Source organism: Trichosurus vulpecula, chromosome 6, assembly GCF_011100635.1.
Source record: "Trichosurus vulpecula isolate mTriVul1 chromosome 6, mTriVul1.pri, whole genome shotgun sequence".
Classification (NCBI taxonomy): domain Eukaryota; kingdom Metazoa; phylum Chordata; class Mammalia; order Diprotodontia; family Phalangeridae; genus Trichosurus; species Trichosurus vulpecula.
The window spans coordinates 98816595-98837970 of NC_050578.1; the positions used below are offsets into that span (position 1 = coordinate 98816595).

The 21376-nt window shown below is 38.7% G+C and overlaps 1 protein-coding gene across 1 annotated transcript in view; it reads left to right on the forward strand.

Moving 5' to 3' along the window:
- DCHS2 (dachsous cadherin-related 2) overlaps positions 1–21376 on the forward strand; it is a 323005-nt gene that overhangs the window by 51772 nt on the left and 249857 nt on the right. The gene's annotated exons all lie outside the window — the stretch shown is intronic.

Genomic DNA, 21376 nt, shown 5'->3' on the forward strand with positions numbered 1-21376 from the left:
CTTATGCATTCATATTAAACATGTTTTCACTTTAATCATAATGTAAAGAAGTATTAGAACTAATGGGAGGAATCTTCCCATTTTGTCCTAGTGAAGGAAGAACTTTGTTACTCCTGTAGAACCAATGAACATAGCAGTGTAGATTCATCATTGTTGTAATCATCTCCCTACCCTTTCTTGTTTCCAAGCTGCTGCAGAATCAGTGGTGGTTTCCTAGACCAAGTCCCTAACAGAAGACCTACTTCCATGTCCCTCACTTTTTTGCTTTGCGCCCCAGAAACCATGCTCTAGCCTCAATTCTGGTGATGCTAGAATAGCTTAAACTAGTTTTCCTTTGAACTTAGATGAATCTTAATTTAGTCCTTTGTCTACAAGGACCCATCCTTACCTCCCATGCATAGATTTATCTTTCTTTTCAGGGTCCAAGTGAAAAAGAATGTGTGAGAGTGTAGGATGGCGCCTTTTCTTCCACATAAGTTTATCCATTATGATTATTTGTAAGGACCCTCAGAAAATTGCAGACCCTGTCTACTTCAGGGAAAGAAGAATAAGAGAGAAGCTATTAGCAAGGTAAGAGGGAGAGGAATCTTGAACAGAAGCAATAGATGTTGTGTTAGAAAGAGGAAAGTAAACCAACACATTAACAAATCCTTGGTGCTTTTAAAATAGGGAAGGGGCAGTTAGGAAAATAGTTGGTACTAAGAATTGTTCTAGAGTGTTTCTATCTCTCATCTCCACCCCACTCCCAGGCCTTGTTCCTCTGTTCTAGACTGTGGAAGCCACTACTGTTGGCTTAGACCTGGGATGTGTGTATATGGTGTATGTGTGTGAGTGTGTGTGCACATATGTGCAAGTGCACGTTTGTTTCCTACTACCTGACAAATGGGGGAGGCTAGAGAAGGAGAAAACCATTATCCTAGTGTAACTGGGGGTGCTGGATTCTTTCCAGTTTAGGTTGGATTATTATACATAGTTTAATAATAATTTCTATTCATTTAGTACTATAATTCAGCTATATTATGGATTTAGTAGTCTTCTAGGGGCTGACCTGAGAACTTGTCATGAATAGAAAAATGTTTCTCTGGGACAGTGTACTCTGAATTCCAAACAGCTGATTTACAGATGCAGCTTTAGAACACAACCTGTCTGTAAATTGGGGATTGCCTATGTTAATTAATCTTGCGGTTTCTACTGCAGCTGTTTGCGAATGCTCCCTTGGGCTAAAATAACGTATTGACCAACTCTAGTATCAAACCTTTTTGTTAAAACATTTGCTGGTTATGTAAGATTCTGAAATTTCAGCCCTTTAAACGTCTATTTATGATGTAACCTTTGTTATGTGCATTCTCTGATTAAAAAAAAATGAGCACAGAGAACTTTCTTGTATTTTTTTTTTATTGAGGAAGTGGTAGGAGAGGGTCTCACCCTCTCAGTTCATATTTGGGTATGGAAATTCCTTTCACCCATGCAAATTGGCAACTTCTGGTCTTAGTTGTCTAGAGCACTGTGTGTTTAAGTGACTTGCCTGGGGTCATACACTCAGAATTTGTCAGTCTTAGGAACTGAATCAACCTTCTTCTTCCTGATTCCAGGGTCATCCCTCTACCTACAATTCAATGCTACTTATTTTTCTCTGGGTTGACCAGCTATTTTAAGGTATAGGGGATGCCTAGGTTTGTATAAAGGGTCTTGAATTATTGTTAAACTTTATCATTTTTTATAGCTCAACAGAAAGAAAAACCATGCCTTTAACCATGGGATATGATTGAAGAAGTTTAAAAAAACATAGAGTATAGGATCAAAGATTTACAGCTAGTAATATCAATACTAGTTAATAACAATTAGTCTTCATATAACTCTTAAAGGTTTGCAAAGCACTACGAATATCTCGTTTTAGTCTTACAAAAATTCTGGCAGGTAGGTGCTTTTACTATTTTCATTTTATAGATGAAGACCCTGAGGCAGATAACTTTTTAATGACTTACCCAGGATCACAAAGTTAGCAAGTATCTGAGAGATTTGAATTCAGGTCTTCCCAACATCGGTACCAGCACTCTATCCACTACATCGATTAGCGGCCCTAAAGGATCTATCTACTCTAACCCCTTCCTTTTGCAGATGAGGAAATTAAGACTTGGACTAATAACATGATTTGTTTAAGGTCACACTGGCACATGAACACATGACTTCTGACTCCAAATATTGTCCTCTTTTCGTTGTTTCATCGCCTCAGGATGCTGAGAATCTCTATGCTATTTCCCCCTAGACTCCCAAATCACTTTTGGTTGGAAGTGTATATGTGTGTGTATAAGCATGCGCATGTGTGTGAATTATGTGTTTCTGTGTCTCTTGTTCTCTGCCTCCGTATCCTAGATCTTTGGTAGACCATTACATACAACATGGCTATCCTCGGGCAGAATTATGATTGGGTATTCAAACAGAAAGTTCTCTGTAGGAAAGTTGAAGATGTTTATCTCTTAAACAAAGGCAAGAGAAACAAAGGATTAAGAATGCACTAGAATGACCACTTTCGTGGCTCAGCACCAAGTATAGCAGTCACCTACTTTTCCTTGATGAATAGAAGAAGGCAGAGGCACCATTTTAGAAATTTGAAGCTTCTAGGGGCCTCTTCTTTTAACTTCTTTCTTTTTTTCCATTTAAAAAATTTAGACTTAGATACTAAAACTTAAATACACAACAAAGAAAAAGAAACACTATAAACTTAAATATTGAGACAAATACAAAACAGGAGAAGAAAAAAAAACGTCATGTGCACAGCAGAATGTAAGAGAGGATTCAAAGTATAGAGCAATAAATTTCCATTTCAAGAAAACCTGAATAATAAGTAATTCATGTTGTGTTGAAAACTGTCCATATTTTCTTTGCTTCCTTGTAAGTTCGTTCTCTTTTGTTCTCTGCTGTGAACTTTATACTTTGTTCTTTTATTCCCCCCCAGAAGGCTACAATTAAGCACAGATATATTTTTACATAGATATATGCATACACTTATATATACATACACATATGCACATACATACATACATATATAGACATATACTTTCCCTAACAAATTCTACTTCTGATCTTTGTTTTTGCGTTTGTGCATACCTCTTATTTCCTATCCCTCTCTTTTAACTTCTTTTTAGCATTCTGAGGAGTGGCAGAAATCGGTGTAAATTAGTTCCTTGAGATTGCTAGAAATCCCTGGAGAAAGCCTCATGTTTCACCAATAAGAAGTAAAGAGTGTGGAGGGAGTCAGGTCCACCCTATTATGAAAGGTAAACACACAGACCCCTTCAAAACTTGCTCTTCCCTGTATTTTTGAAGTGACTGAATACACTAAAATGTTCAAGAGCCAAGTGAGAAGTTCAGTGTATCAGTTGTAACTTGAGAAAAAGAGAAATTGAGACAGGGGAGAGTTCTGGATGGTCAAGTTTGTTGCTTGTATTAAAGAGAATATGGGAGCATCTTGTGTTTGTTTTGGGGGAGTGTGTTCCTGCCAGGTGGCTTCTGTCCCTCTCCTTCCTCTCGGTGTTAAAAGCATGACCTGCTTCTCTTGCATTTGATTAGTTTAACATCAAGTGCAGGGCATCGGATATCCTCAGCTGCCGACCTGAGGGAGACGTTTTCTGGGAAGCTGTGGAAATTGAGCAAGTATGTGAAAATCTTCTTCTCATGGAAAATCTTCAGACAGACTTCCCCTTCCCATCTTTCCCTTGGACAATATGGTAAAAATTTCCAGACCTTCTCTTTTCTCTAAATGATAAATGCAGTCACTTCAGAACCTAATTGCCTCTACCAGATGGTAACAGTCTTAAGGGGACAAAGGAGAAGGAGGCAACATCCCCTTTTACTTCTCACCATAGAGGGACTTAAAATTTAGGACATTGATAAGATCAGTGCAATTCATTTTTCTATATTAGAATATTGCTCTATTCGTTGACCAAAAACATCACCTGCTCTGAATTAACACGTACCATTTCCCCCATTTCATATTGTTCTCATTTTCTTTTCTTTCCCTTTCTCATTTTCTGTCCTGTTTAAAGCACACAGCAGGACAAAGTCCTGTATTGTGACGCTTAGCGGCTTAAACTTAGATGTAAAACTTAAGAAGGCCAGCAAACAGAGCTGTCCCTTGAAGTCTATAAAATACTTCACTACCCCAAAAATGTGAGGTCAAGGCTTATATATTTTTATGATTCCATGGCCTACATTTTCCACAAAAGTATAGTTAGAAACTCTATTTAATAGCTAGACCCTGGGCAGCTTTCTGAACATACAGTGAAAGAATACGGAGTAGAGAGAACATAACATTTCCCTGATCAAAAGTCCAAGCATGCTAGGTGATAACTGCTTTTCATGTAAACCTCTGGAGCCCGAGGCAATGGACCTCAACCAATAATGCATGTGCCCTATTTGAACTTTGGGGATGGGGTCACAAGGTGAGGCCCCTGAGGGTGGGGATTGACAGGGCTCATTCTTAGATGCGCTGACAGTACTGATGGGGTGATAGAGATGGGTGGAAATAGTGATTGAAGTCCTGGGATTAGCTGAACTCTGTGTGTGTGTGTGTGTGTGTGTGTGTGTGTGTTAACTTCATGTTATTCTCCTCTTTGATTTGATCTTTTCTCCCTTCTCCTTATTGAATAGTGTTTTTTCCCTTCTCTCCAGGCCCTCTGTTTCAGTTATCCAATGCTGGTACATTGTGATTTAGTTTCAAGGTTATTCCAAGTCATCAATTGCCCTTTCTACCACACCCCAGTTACCTCCTCACCTCTTTGCCCACTCTTTTCTTGCTCCCTCCCGAAGGTCCCATCATTTGTCCCAGCTTTGCCAAGTCTACATTCACCTTTCTTGCATCTGTCCTCTTCACTCCACTTACATGATCTAGTTCAGGTCCCTGTCCCCTCTCCTCTGTTTTGTTGCTTCCTAATTGGCTTTTCTGCATCTGTTATCTCCTCCTTGGAATCAGTCTTCCACACAGCTGTCAAATGGAAATTCTTAAAGTGCAGGTCAAACCACATCCTTTCTCTAAGAAGCTTTACTGCCTCCTGATCACCTGTAGGATCAAACAAAAACTCCTCAGTTTGGCCCTTAAACATAATGCATTTCTAACCTATCTTTCCAGGCTCATTAAACATAGTATTCTCCCTCAGGCACAGCCCTTTTCCAGCTACACTTGCTTACTAACCATTCTTCATACCCAACCTTCCATCACTTGCCTCCATGCCTCAAACACTTTCCTCCCCTCTGCTTCTCGTAATTTGTAGCTGTCTTCAAAACACAGCTCAAGGACCACATCCTACAAGAGGTCTCCCCACTTATTAATGTTTCCCCTGACAAAACCACTACATATCCATTTTAAAATAAGCTGTAATTATCTGTTTGCATGTTTGTATTTAGTTATCTATGTATATGTTGTTACCCTTGTCCCTAGTAGAGTTTAAGTTCTTTGAGGAGAGGGACCTTTTTTGTTTGTCTTTCACATGGTAAGTCCTTAATAAATGCTTATTGAATGAACGAATAATGAAAAACTTGGACTTGAGTTTTCTCATGCTCTCTAGTTCTTCCAGGGACATTATCAGTTCATGACAGTTCACTGGTTTTTGTTGGAGTATTTCCATATTGACTATCTTTCTGAGCCGGTGTCTTCAAGTTATCATCATCAAGCATATTCTGGCTAGATTGCTGCTTTGGGAACATTTCAGAGGTTTACCTCAGGCTCCACTGCAGACTTATTAGGGATCAGGGAATTGATTCTGGCATCCATGGCAGGATTTTTGTATCCAGGATCATGGCAGTGTATGATGACACTTTATATTTATCAACTATTTCTCCTGAAAAGGTAAAAGCGTGTAAATGGTCCTTGAAAAGCATATGAATGGGCCAGGAAGAGGCAATGTTGTATAATGGAAAGGATGGTGAAGGAGAAGTCAGGAGCATGTAGGGTGTTAACTCCAGTTCAGTCATGCACCCACTGGATAACCTTGGTAAAGCCATCTAACATTCTTGTAAAATGAGGATGTTGAACTTTATGGGTCTCTACAGCCTCTTTTAGCTCCTAAACTCTATAACTCACCATTATGACTGCTTACTCCAGAATCAGAAGAGAGATGGGTCTGCTTATGGGTCTAATGCTATCTTCACCTGCCACTTCATGTAATGGATTCCTTACTTCAATGGATTTGTTTCGGAATGACCAGATCTGAGGACATCCTTATCATGTTCACTTAGATGTAGCTAGGTTGCTTATTTTAGATGGGGGGGGGCAGTAACATTCTTCCTTTCAGCCAGACTTTCATTTTATAGGGACAAGGGAACTTATACTTAATTACACTTTTATGTGAGCTTACCACAAATCAACAACAACAAACACAAAATTCCTGACCACCCTGACAAATGCAAGCGCAAGCCACAACAACAACACCATGGCCATGGCCACGGCCAACATATAAATAGTGATTTAAGGTTTTGCCCCCCTTGTCTCATTTGATCTTCACAACAACTTTGTGAGGTGGGTGCTATCATCCTCATTTTACGGACAAGCTCGGGGATAAGGAGTAACCCGCCCATGTAATTATATAGCCAAGGAGCATAGGAGGCAGATTTGGACCTGAGCTCCTTCCTGACTCCAAGTCTAAGGTTTTTTCACATAATAATCTCTTTGGCACAGCCTCCACCTGGATTAATCCAGGTAAACTTAAATGGTTTAACTGTGTCTAAGTTTTCCCAAATGTGGATAATAGCAGCTGGAAGTTTCCTTTTATAGATCGCAGCAGAGGGGTGGCTTTCTTGGTAAGAGTCTATTTATTGCTGTGTTCTCAATGGCCAATTAGTCCCTGGAGTCAATAAGAGGTCTTCTCTGTACCTTCTCAGCAAGGCTCTTCTTAGCATGCCTATCCGCTTCGTGGGAAAGTGACTCTCAAACGTCTCAAGACAAAGATCCTCGCCCTATAATATCATCGAATTGTGACCAAGGAGCTCATCGAATTGGTCAAGTCTCGTTATACACAGAGTTGTTGCCTTGATTTACTCCAATGGGTGAAGTCATTTTAGGCTTATAGGAGGAGGTAGAATAGTGATAAGTTTCTACACGGAGGGTTTCCACCATATTAATTCATTAAACATATACTGAGCATCCAATCTATCTGCTTTACTCTGCTATATGTGTGGGAGAGATGCAAAGAATTTACAACGCATGGTTCAAATGAAGGTTGACCACTTCTTTGTGGTGTAGAATTCTGGGGAGTTGCCTAGAGAACTTAGAAGTTAAGTGACTTGCCCAGGGTCACACAGTCAGAGGAGGTTTTGGAACCCAGGCTTTTCTGGCTCTGAGGCCAGCTCTCTATCCTTAAAATGTGGTTCTTAAAATGTGGTGTGGGGGCCCCTAAGGGACTCAGAGACCCTTTCAGGGAGTCTGTAAGGTCAAACCTATTTTCATAATAATAATGAAACCTTAATTTCTGACACAGCAAATATTGGTAGACATAACCCCTAAAATAAAAGCTCTTTGAGGTCCTCAGTAATTTTGAAGTGTGTAAGAAGGATCTTGAGACTACTCATAAAGTCAAAGAGCCATATTACTACTGTGTCCTGCTGCCATAGCTGAATCGCTTAACTTCCCCAGTTTCCTCATTCTTAAAATAGACCAAAAAGGGGATATTTTGAGACTGAAATGAAATAATCTATGTAAAGTGCTTTGTAGGCTTTCAAGTGTTATAGAAATGGTAGCTATTGTTATTTGCATTATGGGATGGACTCTCTAGGGAAGGCTTCTGGAGGAGTAGGAACTTGAATGAAGGATAGGATTTGGATGGATAGGAAAGAAGGGATCTTCCAAATGGGGATGGGTGTGTGTGGGGTGGCTGGGAGAGGGAGGAGAGGGGAATCACAGAGGCAGCAATATGCTTGGTGTTAGGAGGAAAGTGAAGAGCTCTGTCTATGATAGGAAGCTGGTGGCACTTCAGATGTGATGTTTAAAGAGGCTGTTGGTGCCTGGCCCTCACTTCTGAACTGAATGGCGATAGCTCAGAGATGAGAATTGTGTCAAGAATGACACTTGGAACCAGAACCACCTTAGAGATCACCTCTCCCCTTCCAAAGGGTAGTTCTGTGCAGGCTCTACTTATCCTGAACTTTGGGGAGGGGGTGTCCAGTAGTTACATGATCATTTGCTTAAATTGCAAAGAAACAGAAGAAAGATAATTCTTGATGGGGCAAGAATAAAAGGGACCCAGGATGGGATGAGAATAGTTATACTCTTGAAACCAACCTTGCTGGTTACCAATATATCTACAGAGCCTGGGTATCAAAAGGGCTCAGATGAAAAAGAGAATTGTTTATTAATCAGAAGATTCAGGGCAAAAGGAGTCTTTGAGAGGTCAGAAAATGAACACTTCTAGACTGCCAAGCAACTAATGCTTTGTCTAACCAGATTTCTATGTGGTGTAGTGGAGAGGGTACTGGAATTAAAGTCAGGAAGATCTGAGTTTGAATCCTAGCTTTGACCCTGGGAAAGTCACTTGACTGCTTTCTGCCTCAGTTTTGTCATCTGTAAAATGGGGATAATAACAGCACTTAACCTCCCAGGGTTGTTGTGAAAATCAAATGAGATTATATATGTAAAGTGTATAGCACAGTGCCTGGTACATAGTAGGTATCATTTAAGTGTTAGCTGTAATAATAAGTGTATTATTCTACTTTACAAACCTAAAAGTACAGCATAAATGTTGGCTGTTGTTATTATCCTGGTTTGCTTGTCTCACCCCCCTGTTATGAGGTGGGCCTGCTTCTTTCTTCAGGTACCCCTAGGTCATTCTCATGAGCTGATTTAAGTGTTTCCTTATTACAGTCATAGAGAAAATTCTCTGTGAAGTTGAGGTTGGTCTGGAAGTCTGATGGAAAGAAGGATGGGGAAGGAGTAAGTAGGAAGAGGACTGAGATGGTAAAAGAGTTTAGGCATTATTGATAAAATTTCTGATAGCAAATGGTGATAGTAATTATCTTGTTAGGGTGATGCAGAGTCAATTTGAAGTTTGGAGGTCTCTGGGACCACAGCCTCCCCTGCTTTACACAGTTAGCATATTCTCAAAAAGTTTTAGGAAATTGAAGGGTTTGTTAACTGGCTTCTATTTGGGGCACACCACAATGTATGAAGTGTATGGTGAAGTAAACAATCATGTTCTCATTTTCCAAGCATGGTGCTTCTCCATACCACCCCCACGCCCTAGGTATCTGAAAAACAGAAATTCTTATAGCTTCAACTTAGTTTCATAGCATTTTCACCCCTTTCCTACATTTTCATGTCAAAGGGTAGCCAAGGTGGGTGTTTTACGGCCCAAAGTTTTCTGGAGTCTCCTGATTCTCCCCTTTCCTCTCTTCTAAGATTTGAAGGAGAAAGGAAGGACAGAGTAGGAGGAGCTCAGATATCAAGAATAACAATAAGCCAAGTTAAATCCCAGCTGTACCACTCTGTTTGCCCTTGGACCAGTTTGGACCAATTTCTTCATCTGTAAAATGGGTGGGTGGACTAGATGACCTCTATAATCCCTATGATCCTTATGAGAATCAATAAATGGTATTATCACAACTTTCCTTAATACCCTAAAACAGGCAATTTCTCTTCATATTATAGCACCCAATCCTGCCTCTCTTTTGAAAAATTATAGGACTGTTTTTTATTTGGGCCAGTTAAAATCGAAATCATTTTTGTATGGACTTAAAATTTAAAACTGTCATATATGTCTGTGTATATTTATGCAAGAGCACCATGTAATTAAAATAGCGGTAAATCACTGCTCACTAGATGCCCAATGAGGATCACTGATTTAGAGCAGGGAGTCAGGTGCCATCTAATTCAACGCCATCATTTTAAAGATAAGGAATCCTGGGAGGTTCAGTGCCACTGTGTCTGGATTGGGATTTGAGCCCCAGGTTCTCTGATGCCAGGGTTAGGGCTCTTCTATTATACTGTGATTTGTATTCCTTTACTAACTTCAACACATTTTGGGGTGCTATGTGCATGCCTAATGGTTGATGCTCCACCATCCCATGCTGATCCTCTCTGTTTTTTACTGCTCATTTTTTGAAGGATTAAAACAATCCTAGGAATGATGGTGGCATACAGAGCTGAACCTGCCATGACTCTAAAATGTGAGAATATAAACAGGGACAAATTAATCTCAAAATGATCCTAAGTTTTCTAATCCAGGAATAGTTAGATTCTATCAGCTTCATATTAAGTAAAATAAATATTTTCCCATTTTTATGGCTCTTTACACTTAAACACACACACAGAGCTGTCATACTATTTTCTAAACCTCTGTACACAGCAGGTGTTTTTGAAAAATCCACTTGCAATAAACCATGCAGTCTTTATTACTTTTTTTGCAGAGCTTTTTGCCAAGTAGATTTATGAGCATAAATATATATTTTACTGAGGCATTTAATAATTCTCTGGAGTTGGGGAATTTGTATCCTTATGTATCTATTACTTTATTTTCCTGAACACATTTATTTTTTAAAAATTAAGGTGAAAAATTACTCTTTCTTGTGACTAAATATATCAGCCTTACTGATTATATGCCTATGAGAATCTCTCCCCAAGAAGAGTTTTTTTTAAATCTGTGTGATCTGAATGCAGTATGTGCCGGTAAATATGAAAGCATGATATTGGCATTTCTTTAATGGGAATAGCAGCAGTAAGGTTTTGACTACTTTATAAACACCTGTATAAATTCTGCATGTTCATCATGCAGTGTCAGAATCCTAGAATATTAGAGCAGAGAAAGACCGTAGGGATCTTCTCGTCCAACTTCCTCATTTTACAGATGAGGAAACAGAGACCCATGGAGCAGAAGTATTTTTGCCCGAGGTCGAGCAGTGAATTAATAGCAGATCTGGGACGAGAACCCAGGTCTCCTCATTCCCAGGCCTATGCTCTTTCCACTGTCTTCTATCTTAGTCTATTTTAAAGAGTATTCTCTTGTGGAGAGCTAGGCAGGGGAAAAGAATGGCTTTGCATTCTAATTTTGACTCCATCATTTCTTTAGTGGTTGTTATAATTGAACACAGTTTGCATATCTGTAAAATGAGAATGAATAATCGCAGCTTTTACGGTAGCAGACAGCCTGCAAGCAAGACAGAGCATACAGGAAGAGGGGTCTATTTCAGCAAAGTCACTGCACCTCATGGTTTCACTTGAGTGGTGTGGTCAACAGGTTATCCTGGAGGCAGAGGGCCAGTACTGAGGTGTAAATGAATGGCAGTGGATGTTAGCTATTTCTGAAATAGCTTTACAGTTTTCAAGTTATAGTGACTATAGGAAATAGTCTACAACAGAGGTGTCAAACACATGATTATGGGCTGGAAACACTCCTGAGTATGGCCTGAACCAGATTAAAATGTAGTCGGGAAATGTTTAACAAAGTAAATAAAAATACAATAAAACACAGATATTATTAATGCATGGTTTTCTGAGTCACAATACGCAGGGACCTTATGTTTAGTTCCTCCCCCCCCACCATTTCTATTTGAGTTTGACACCATTGTTCTACAAATTTAAACTTTTGGAGAAGCACCTCGGAGCAAGAATGTGTGATGGTGACTGGGAAGTTGTCAGATGATACAAAATGAGCACGCTGCTGTACTAGGGCACACCTCTGATGTTGAGGATGCTGAGCAGGGAGTCCTGGTTGCATGCCTAAGGTTGAGATGCTGGCAGAGCCAGGCAGTAGGTAGTTAAGAGTTTAGCTTTAGAGCTTTGTTGGCCATGGAGTGTTTGGAAAGTGTAGAGGAAGGGGAGGAGTGTGGATAGAGAACAAGTGTTTGTCCTGAGTGCTTAGGAGTGTAGACATGTGAGAGAGAAAACAGCAGCATGAGTGTGAGTCAGTTCATTCTGAGAGAATTATGTGAGTGGTGTGGAAGAGAGAAAGAAGAGAGGGGGATGAGCTGGTCAATACTGCAGATAGGTGCTGATCTGGTCAGCTTTGGCTGGGCATTGAATCTGGGCTACCTGGCAGGGAGGACCAGATGTATCGACAGCATGAGGCAATGATACACATTATTATGCAGAAGTTTATTTTCTGAGTCTTTCTCCTCAACACTTCCAAGTTCTCAGAAGAAAACTTAGATCTGAAAAGTATGTTATGACAACCATCTATCATCAGCATGACATCCTTTAGGATGTGGGGAAGTCTGAGAATTTTAGCATCACTTTTTTGGGGGATGAGATTTTTATAGCCTTTATAATTTATACCATAAAAACATAATAAGAGAACCACAGATCATTGGATCAGCTTGAAGGGACTTGGAAGATCTTATCATGCAACTGAAGAGAGTTTGGGGTTTGGAATTAGAGCATCTGGGTTCTAATTCCAGCTCCATTACTTATCTATGTTACTTAACCATGGGCAAGTTACTTCATCTCTCTGGGGTTCTATATAATGAGGCGATTAGGCCAGATGATTTCTGAGGTCCCTTTCAGCTTTACATTTATAATCTTATTCTGTTAGTCAATTTTTTAATGATATCAATAAGAGTTGACCAAATTCAACTCATAAGTGGAGTTGGACATCTAGTCTAACCCATGTCTGAGTCAGAATCTCTTGTAGAAATATTTATGAATGGTTGAGCATGTGTGGGTCTGTTAAAAAGCCAAGACACAGATGAAATAAAATTATATAAACTATCCCCTGACTCCTTGAGTTGTGAGGAGCATGCTTTGCAAAACTTAAAGGCACATTTTACATGTTAAGAGTTACTATTGGTATAAATTGGTGTGTTATATAGTCCATGAATATTTATAGTCTCTAAATTAGTAAATTTTTTATGAGTAGAGTTTTTTGGCCTGGAGAAGAGGAGACTTGGGGAAGTGATAATCGTCTTCAAGTACCTGAAGGGCTGCTACATGGAAGAGGGAGTAGACTTGTTCTATTTGGCTCCAGGTGTTAGAATAAAGAGCAATAGGTGGAGGTTATAAAGGGACAGGTTTAGATTTTATTTAGAGGAAAGTTTCCTTTAAATTAAAGCTATTCAAAAGTGAAATGGGTTTCTTCAGGAGATAGAGGCCCAACGGTTGAACTTTCTATACTGATACAGTGAAGTACCAATTCCCCTTCATTGGAGTCTAGGTGAGGCTGGGTAACCTCTTGTTGAGTAGGTTGTAGAAGGCCTTCCTGTTCAGGTATGCATTAGACCAGGTGGGTCTCAATGAGCTTTTCCAGTTCTTAGATTCTGTGAATCATCTCTTTATAGCATCCCTGAGAGGTCATCATCCAGGTGCTACTTGCAGACCTCTACTGACTGGGGAACTTGCTACTCCCCAAGTAGTCCATTCTCCTTTTGGACAGCTCTGATTGGTAGATTTGCTGTGGTGAAGGGAATACCCATGTTGACTCATAGGATTTGGGGCCAGAAAAGACCTGTGGAATAGTCTAGTTCACTTCTTCTATTTTACAGATGAGGAAATGGAACCTGAGAGAGGTGAAGAGATTTGCGCAAACAGAGCTGGTCATTTCAATTCGGGTCTTTTGACTCCAAATCCAATGGTCCTTTCATTACGCTGCACTGTTTCTCAATGAAAAAACCCCAATAAACCATTAAAGTAAATTTCAGATATATTTGGGTACTTGCTCCTGGACTAGCCAATATCAGTTCAGTTTAGCTGTAGCTCTCAAGAAACCACAAAGATTTTGTCTTGCATATAGAATACCTTCTAACAAAATCTCTGCTTTAGGCCCCTCCCCATGCCCCCCTTTTATAAATCTTCAAATCAGGCTTATACCACTTAGCTTGGCTTATAACAAGAGATTAACAGGTTTATAAGCTGTGAAAACTGCCAGTGTAGGCTAAATTGAAGAGGGTTCTACCTGTAGCAAAAAGGGCTCCAAATGTAATGTTTAATGTGTTAATTTTACATATTTTAATATTCATCAACTAAACAGTTATAGAGTAAACTATCAGCAGAGAAAAAAGCCAAGATTGAGATTACTTTTCTGAAAAACAAAACAAAAGACAGCCAAACCCTATCCAAGCTGCATGATTTTAATGATGTAAATGTCTTTAGTGAGCTTTTGAAAGAAAGAAAAGCTTTAGGTTTTTGTCAGCATCTGCCCTTTCATGCCTACTAGTTAAGAACATCTACTAATGTTATCATAACAAATCCTGAAAAGCTTCATCTTACAATGACGTATTTTTGGTGTTTGGCAGCATATTTTCCTCTTTCATTAAATGACCTCAAATTTTTTGGGGGGTCATTTTGTAGCAGGGCCCCCAAGACATTCAATAGTCCATTTCTGTCCCATTCCCAGACAGAAAGGGAAAAAGGAGATGGGGTAGGGGAGGGAGAAAGTAGGATGTCAGAGGAACTAAAGAATCAGAAACACCTTTTTAAAAATGTATTATTATTGTTGTTGTTTTTATTTTTATCATTTTCTCAGGAATAAAAATTATTTGGTTAATAACAAACAGTCCTACTTGGATCTTGCCTCCCTTTTCTAGGTATGTTTGATGGCTGAGAGCTTCCTGTGAAAGCATTGTTTACTCCTTTTGTGCTGGCGGCTTTCACTGACCCTTGAGTGATTCAGTGATGAAGCGATCTCATGTTTGTGACATCACATTTGCTTCCTTGGTGATGAATTCCAGTGGCCTAAGGTCATGGACTATAAATAATCAAGTTGAATAAATAAGTCACCAGGACTTTGGTCCACCATAAGACTGAGGTCTTCATGATACCACTTAGCATTTATATAGCAGTTAGTCTTTCCCCTACTCCCTCAGCATTTCTAATTTAGCCACAGGAGGCTTTTGCAAATTAGGTCAATATAATTAACCTCAGCGTATTGATGAGGAAACTGTAGCAGAGATGCTCTAATTTGTCTGTGGGATTGAGTATGACTTTCTTTCTTGCCCCTGCAGCTGACTCTATTTCCATTCCCCCAGAGACACATGTCCCTTTTTAAAAATTCTCACTCAGCATCATTTTTTTCCCTTGGGTGTTTGGAAGGACCCACACACATCTTATCTGTATCCTCCTCCCTTATCCTGGAGTGGAGGGGAGAAATAGCTCCCTGCTTCTGAAAATTCCTATGGCCCAACAGTTGAACTTATTACCCTGATATCATAAAATGGCAATAACTTTTGGGGAGCTCCTCAGAAACTACTCTGAAGGGGGAAGACTTGCCACACAGTCACCCAGTCCAGTGGGATACTGCCTTTCAAAGCTCTATAACCAAGGGGCCATCTCCTAAGATCAGAGGCTGAGAGTTGGACAGAACTTTAGAGGTCAATGAGTCCAACTCTTCCCGTTTCACAGGTGAGTAAACTGAGCCCCAGAGGGATACAATAATTGACCTAAAGTCGCACAAATTTTAAATGGCAGATCCAGGGTTTGAATCTAGGTCTTTTTATTCTAAATCTAGCCGATTTTCTACTTGCACCATGATGAGTTTTTCAAATACAAATTTACCATACTACATAAACTGCTGTGTATGATAAGTTATTTGAAAGGTCTCTGTTACCCTTCAACTAACCTCAGTATCAGTTTGTAGAGGGGAAAGAAAGGAACTCCCACAACACCATAGACTAGGGGTTTATGGAGTCTGGTATCCTGTATATGACAGTGAGAAATACTTCAGAGGAAGACAGGAAACCCCCATAACAAATCTAATTGTGCAATACTATATCATTGGAGGAAACTTCTTCCTGACCCCAGCTTATTCCCTCAAGCATGAGGAATCATAGGCCTTTGTAATTCTATCCTCGCTTAGAATAACTGCAGAGACTGTTTTTATTCTTTAAAAAAAATCTCATTGTCAAATTTTTTTCTTTCTTTTTTTTTTTTGTAATTCAGGAAGCAATTTATCTTGATGATATCTTTTGTTTTTGAATTGCCTTTTGCTATTTGGTGGGGATAGTTTGATTCCACGGCTCAGATCGTGTGGGAACATTTTCCTCATCCTGTAGGAACTTGCTTTTCCACATGTGCATCCGTACGGTGAGTGTGGATTGGTTGTCACAGGCTGAGGAAACTGTATCCTCGCCATGTGGTAGTAGGTTGACAGTCACCTCTTAAATGCAGCTTTATGGTCAGTGAACAATCTGTTTTATCAAGGTTTGAAAAAACAGGGATAGGATTTATTTTGGTTCATTTGGACTATCAGGTCTCTGCGGTGTCTACAGTATCAGCAAACATCAGGGACCAGCTGTGCAGGCTTCTTGGGTATTACGTGGACAGCAGAGCAAATCTCCAAATACAAATGTCCAGATGTACTGTGGGGAGCTCTGGAAAGTCACAAGCCGGCATTTTATGATAAAGTTGAATTTGTGGATCTTCTGGAGTTTGGACTAGATTGGAGTTTTCCAAGTTATTTGTGAGTTTTGTGTTTTAAAACAAAGATGACAAGTTTTAGAATGGAAAAAGAAAAAAAAAGCACTTTTTTGTTGTAAATAATTTATTACTATATTTAAAAAAAATCTCTTATTGTAAATTTGGGGCCTGGAGAAAAATGGGAAGTAGAACAGCTGTTTTCTAATTTGTCCTTAGAAACTTGCTGTGGGACTTAAATTCACTGAGCAAAGGAACCAAGTGACTAGATCATGGCGAAATTACTATTTTTTTCAGATGTAGAACAGGAGAAAGACTGGCAGATTTCATTTGGAGTTTTAACTGATTAATATGTTTGAAACTGGGTTAAAGAAACATCCCAAATTGAAAATGTTAGTTTCCCAATTCTGTTTTTTCCAAACCCTCTGCCCTCCATTGCCTTCTCCTTTTTTGTGAGGTTTCTTTCTTTTCCCTGGCTTTAAGCACAGACAATCTCCTCTTCTAGTCTGAATGCCACATGCAATATACAGCTGTGCCACTCGGCTGCTTTTGTTCAAAAGGGAGTGAGTGCTGCTATGATTTCCATAAAATGATTAGTCTTATCCAGAAAATTATTACTACATCTACCTGAGGACAAAAGAAACATGCATAATTGTTGAGAATATATCCTCATATTCTTATCAAAAACAATTTTAAAAAGCTACCCATTCAAAGAATTTAATAGAAGCATTATATATAATTAAAAAAAAACTGGAAGCAACCTAAGCATCCAACAATTGAGGAAGAAGGGGGATAGTTAAATAGATAGTGGCATAATAATGTAATGGAATATATAATGTAATTAGGATGGAGAAATAATGATGAATACAAAAAAAATCTTAAAAGACCTTTAGAGAATCATGCAAAGTGAAAAAAAAGCAAAAGCAAAAGAAGAAAGTACTTGTGAACTATGACCATATAAAAGAAAATAAATGAATTGGAAAACAAAGAATGCTGATGGGCATATAGAAGGAGTGACAGAAAAATAATCATCCTGTATGCCTTGAAATGAATTAATTTAAATACAAATATTTCTAAAGCAAAATTTTTAATAAAACAATTTAAAAATAAACATTAATATTCCTTGGGGAAAAACAACCACACTGCCCCTTCCTTGTATACACACATATTCACCAAGAGAGATAGCTTTAAAAAAGCAGACTTTGCCTGACTCTTATAGCTAGGAGCTTGCACATGCATTTGTAGTAACGTGGGCAGAATTCCATCATTATCTTATAGAACAAAGGAATCCAGTGTTGGCAAGCTCTTGGTCCAGTGTTTATGAAGCTTCTTTTCTGGAGTAACAAATATTGATGTAACATAATAGGCCACATTTTGGTACCATTTTCCTGATCAGACCATTGTATTATAAGCCTGGTGGTACCAGACAACACACACTGACACAATTCAGCCGTAAAGGGCATGGGCTTTTGATCTTTGCATGCCAAGGGAAGCCTTGTGGTGTAATGGGTAGAGCAATTGGCCTTGGGACACAAAGACTTGGGTTCAGGCCCTGCCTCTGACCCATACTGACTGAGTGACCCTGGTCAAGTCACTTAACTTCTCAGTGGCTAGAATGACTGTCTAGGACTACAGGTTGTGCAACAGTTATTGACTTTAATGGTAGAGGAAATTTTCTCATTTGGGAAAAAAACCTCAAATCCTTCCACAAAATCCTACTTTGATATTCCCCATTGCGGCATGAGTTTGCTAGTTATACCAAATAAGCACAAGCTCTGGAGTTTTCTATTAAGTTGGAAAGGCATCTAGTATGGTCCTGGCAACAAACCGTGCTTACTTTCTGAGGACCAGGCTAGGTAAGGATCACCAGTATATTGGCCACTTGGTGGTGAATTCTTTGATCAAGGTAACCTATGAAACAGAGAAAAATACAAAATGACTCTCAGTTTTGAGAGTCCCTTTCTACTTATCCAAGAACCATATGTTCTGTGTTTGTCATGACACTGACCAGGCCTCTGGTTGTTTAGGTAGTCAATATTGGAACAAAATGAGACATTTATAAGTGATTCAACAATTAATAAAAAAGAGACTTAATTACCAAAGAAGTAGAAGGATATTTAAGAAGGATAGGCATTACAGACCCTAACAGTTGATTCAATGGAGTGAAGTTCCACAGTAGCCCACAGTCTTGTGGACACCAGCCAAGCATTAGAGTACTCCTTACAGCTGCTTTGTATTGAGGTAATGAGGAAGTGGCTTTAAGAGTCTAAGCCTTTAGTTCCCAGAGCTAAGTCTCAAGGAGTCTCAATACTCTTTAAGGAAAACCTAGCCTAACTTACTTAGAGGGAAGGGTTAGGATATTGCTCCTACCACCCTGTATAGAGCCAGGAGCTTTCGCACATCTTATAAACATTAACTTATTTCCATTGATAGCATGTAAACTCCTTTAGAATAGGGGTTGTTTCCTTCTTGTCTTTGTATTTCCAGTGTCTTACAGTAAGTTGAAAATCATAGATCCTTAGAAAACACTTGCTGATTAATTTACTGACTAGCTGTAGGTATCCTGAATGTGAGATCCATGTCCAACAACCAAACATACTAATAAAGGACTGGGATTGTATCTCAACATTCTTGCTATCAATAAATTAAGTTACAGCTTAAAACAGGGATATACTGTCTGATTCTTAAATTTTCAGTGACCATGTACACCTTGGAAATTGGCAAATGCTGTAAATCAGGTCTTTATTTTTGTTTTGTTCATTTACAGACTTACAAAAGTGACAGAGGAAATATTAATAATGCACATTAAGCTTTAAAGTGTGTTGTGCATGCATTTCACCCCAGAGAGCTGTTAAATGTTAAACATCTACCTGGTTTAAAGGTATCTCTTAGAGAAACAAAGGGATTGGTGGAATTGATTTTTTGTGGGTCCCAAAATACCAAGAAGCCCGTGTTATGAGACATTGTGTTATTTTATATTGGTGTACTCATTTGTCAATCAGTCAGACAACAAGCATTTATTAAGCACCAATTGTATTATGTTCTAGGTGCTGGAATACGAAAACTTTAATGAAACACTTCCAGCTCTCAAAAGAGCTTAAATTCTAAAGGGGTGGGGGCAGACAGCATGTAAAATTTATAAGTATGTACAAGACATGTAGAAAGTAGATTCAGAATAACTTTGGAGGGGAAGGCACTAGCAGCTTGGGGGTGAGACAGGAAAAGCCTCCTTTTCTATATGGGAACTGCCAAATAGTTCAGGGAAAACTGAAATAGGTTATATTATAATGGGTAGGAAAAAAATTATGATGTGAGTTGTTCCTGAATTATCTTTGCACAAACTACCATCTTGTTAGAACAAGGATCAAAATGAATATAAACCAAGAAGAATTTTGAATGTGCAAAAAAGATAAGATAATGAATTATCTGATCTATTTAAGCAAGCCATTAATGCAGAAAGCTGTTAAATGGATTGAGGAACAGACATCAGCACTGATTTTAACCTTTTCCTAAAGTTTAACTGATGTAAATTAATTGTACTAACAAGGAGACCAAAAGAGCCTAGAAACTTCTGCCAAGAAAACACATGATCTCCTTGACAAATAAAGCAAGGGCACTGCCAGTTTAAAAAATACACGTAGTTTAAAAATCTTACGGAGCATGGTTGAACATTGTGGAGTGTAAAACCTCGTACAATAGTGAGAAACAATGGAGGGAAGAATAAATTTAAAGATAATTTGATGAGAGACTCAACTTAGCAAAGTTTTCCTGAGAGGATTTAAGAATAATAGGAACAACAAAGAGTGGGGTAAAAAAGTTTGGGTAAGGTCGTAAAGGTTTTTAAAATATTTTTCTAAATTTAAATTTAAATCATTAAGGGTGATGGAGCCATTACATTTAGATGCTAACATTCCAGTCCCAGATGTTCTTTTAGAGAACACGGAAATGATACCGAAGAAAAATCACACTAAAGGAAGTAAAGACGGGAAAAGCAGCTGGACCATACCAGATACACATAGAGGAGGTCCGTAAGGGAGGCCACATCTTTGAGTGTTTGGAGAAACTGATTCTTGAGGAACATCAAAGAGGGGAAGGTGTAGTAAAATGTCAAGCTGTGTTATTACTCCAAAAACAGCAAGCAAGGGAAGATAACTACCAACCCATGTGCCCACTTTCTTATCTCTACACATTTTTAATGAGAATAATGTGTGCATACACGATTTTTAAAAAGTCAGCCTGTTCCCTTCGTATACCTTTCATAAAGGATGACTTTACTAACTATTAAAAAGCACATATCAAGGTATGAGAAGGGAACAGGAAGGTTTTTTGAAATTAAAAAAAAGGTTTACTTTAATTTTTTTTCAATTAATATTATTTTTATTAATCTGTCCCTCCTCCTACCTCCTACTCCCTTTGAGCAATAACAAAAAATTCAGAAAAATAAATCTCTGAATGCATAAGCTTGGCAAAATATACTCCCACATTAGCTACATCTGAAAATGTCTATCTGTCTCTGTACTTCTGCATTTAAATTTATCAACCCTGTTGGAAGGGAGTGGCATGCTTTATTTCCCTTCTTTTGGACTATTTTTTTAATCATTGAATTGATCAGATTTCTAAAGCCTTTCCAAGTTTATTTTCTCTATTATGCTATCATTGTATAAAATATAATATTGTTCTCCTAGTTCAACTCAGTTCATTCTGTGTCAGTTCATAGAGTTTCCACTGAAATTGTCCATTTCTTGTTGTATAATAATGTTCAAACACATCAATTTAACACAATTTGTTTAGTCATTCTCCAATAGAAGGACACCTCTACCCCTTAGTTTCTAATATTTGGCTACCACAAAAAAAGCAGCTTTAAATATGATTGTAATATGGATCCCTTTCCCGTTTCTTTGATCTCTCCGGGCCTAGTAATGCTATAGCTGGCTATGCATAGTTTGGTAAGGTTTCTGGGTATAGCTCCATGTTACTTTCTAGAATGGCTAGATCAACCCACAGCTCCACCAATGGTATGCTAGTGGACCTATTTTCCCACAGCCTCTCCAA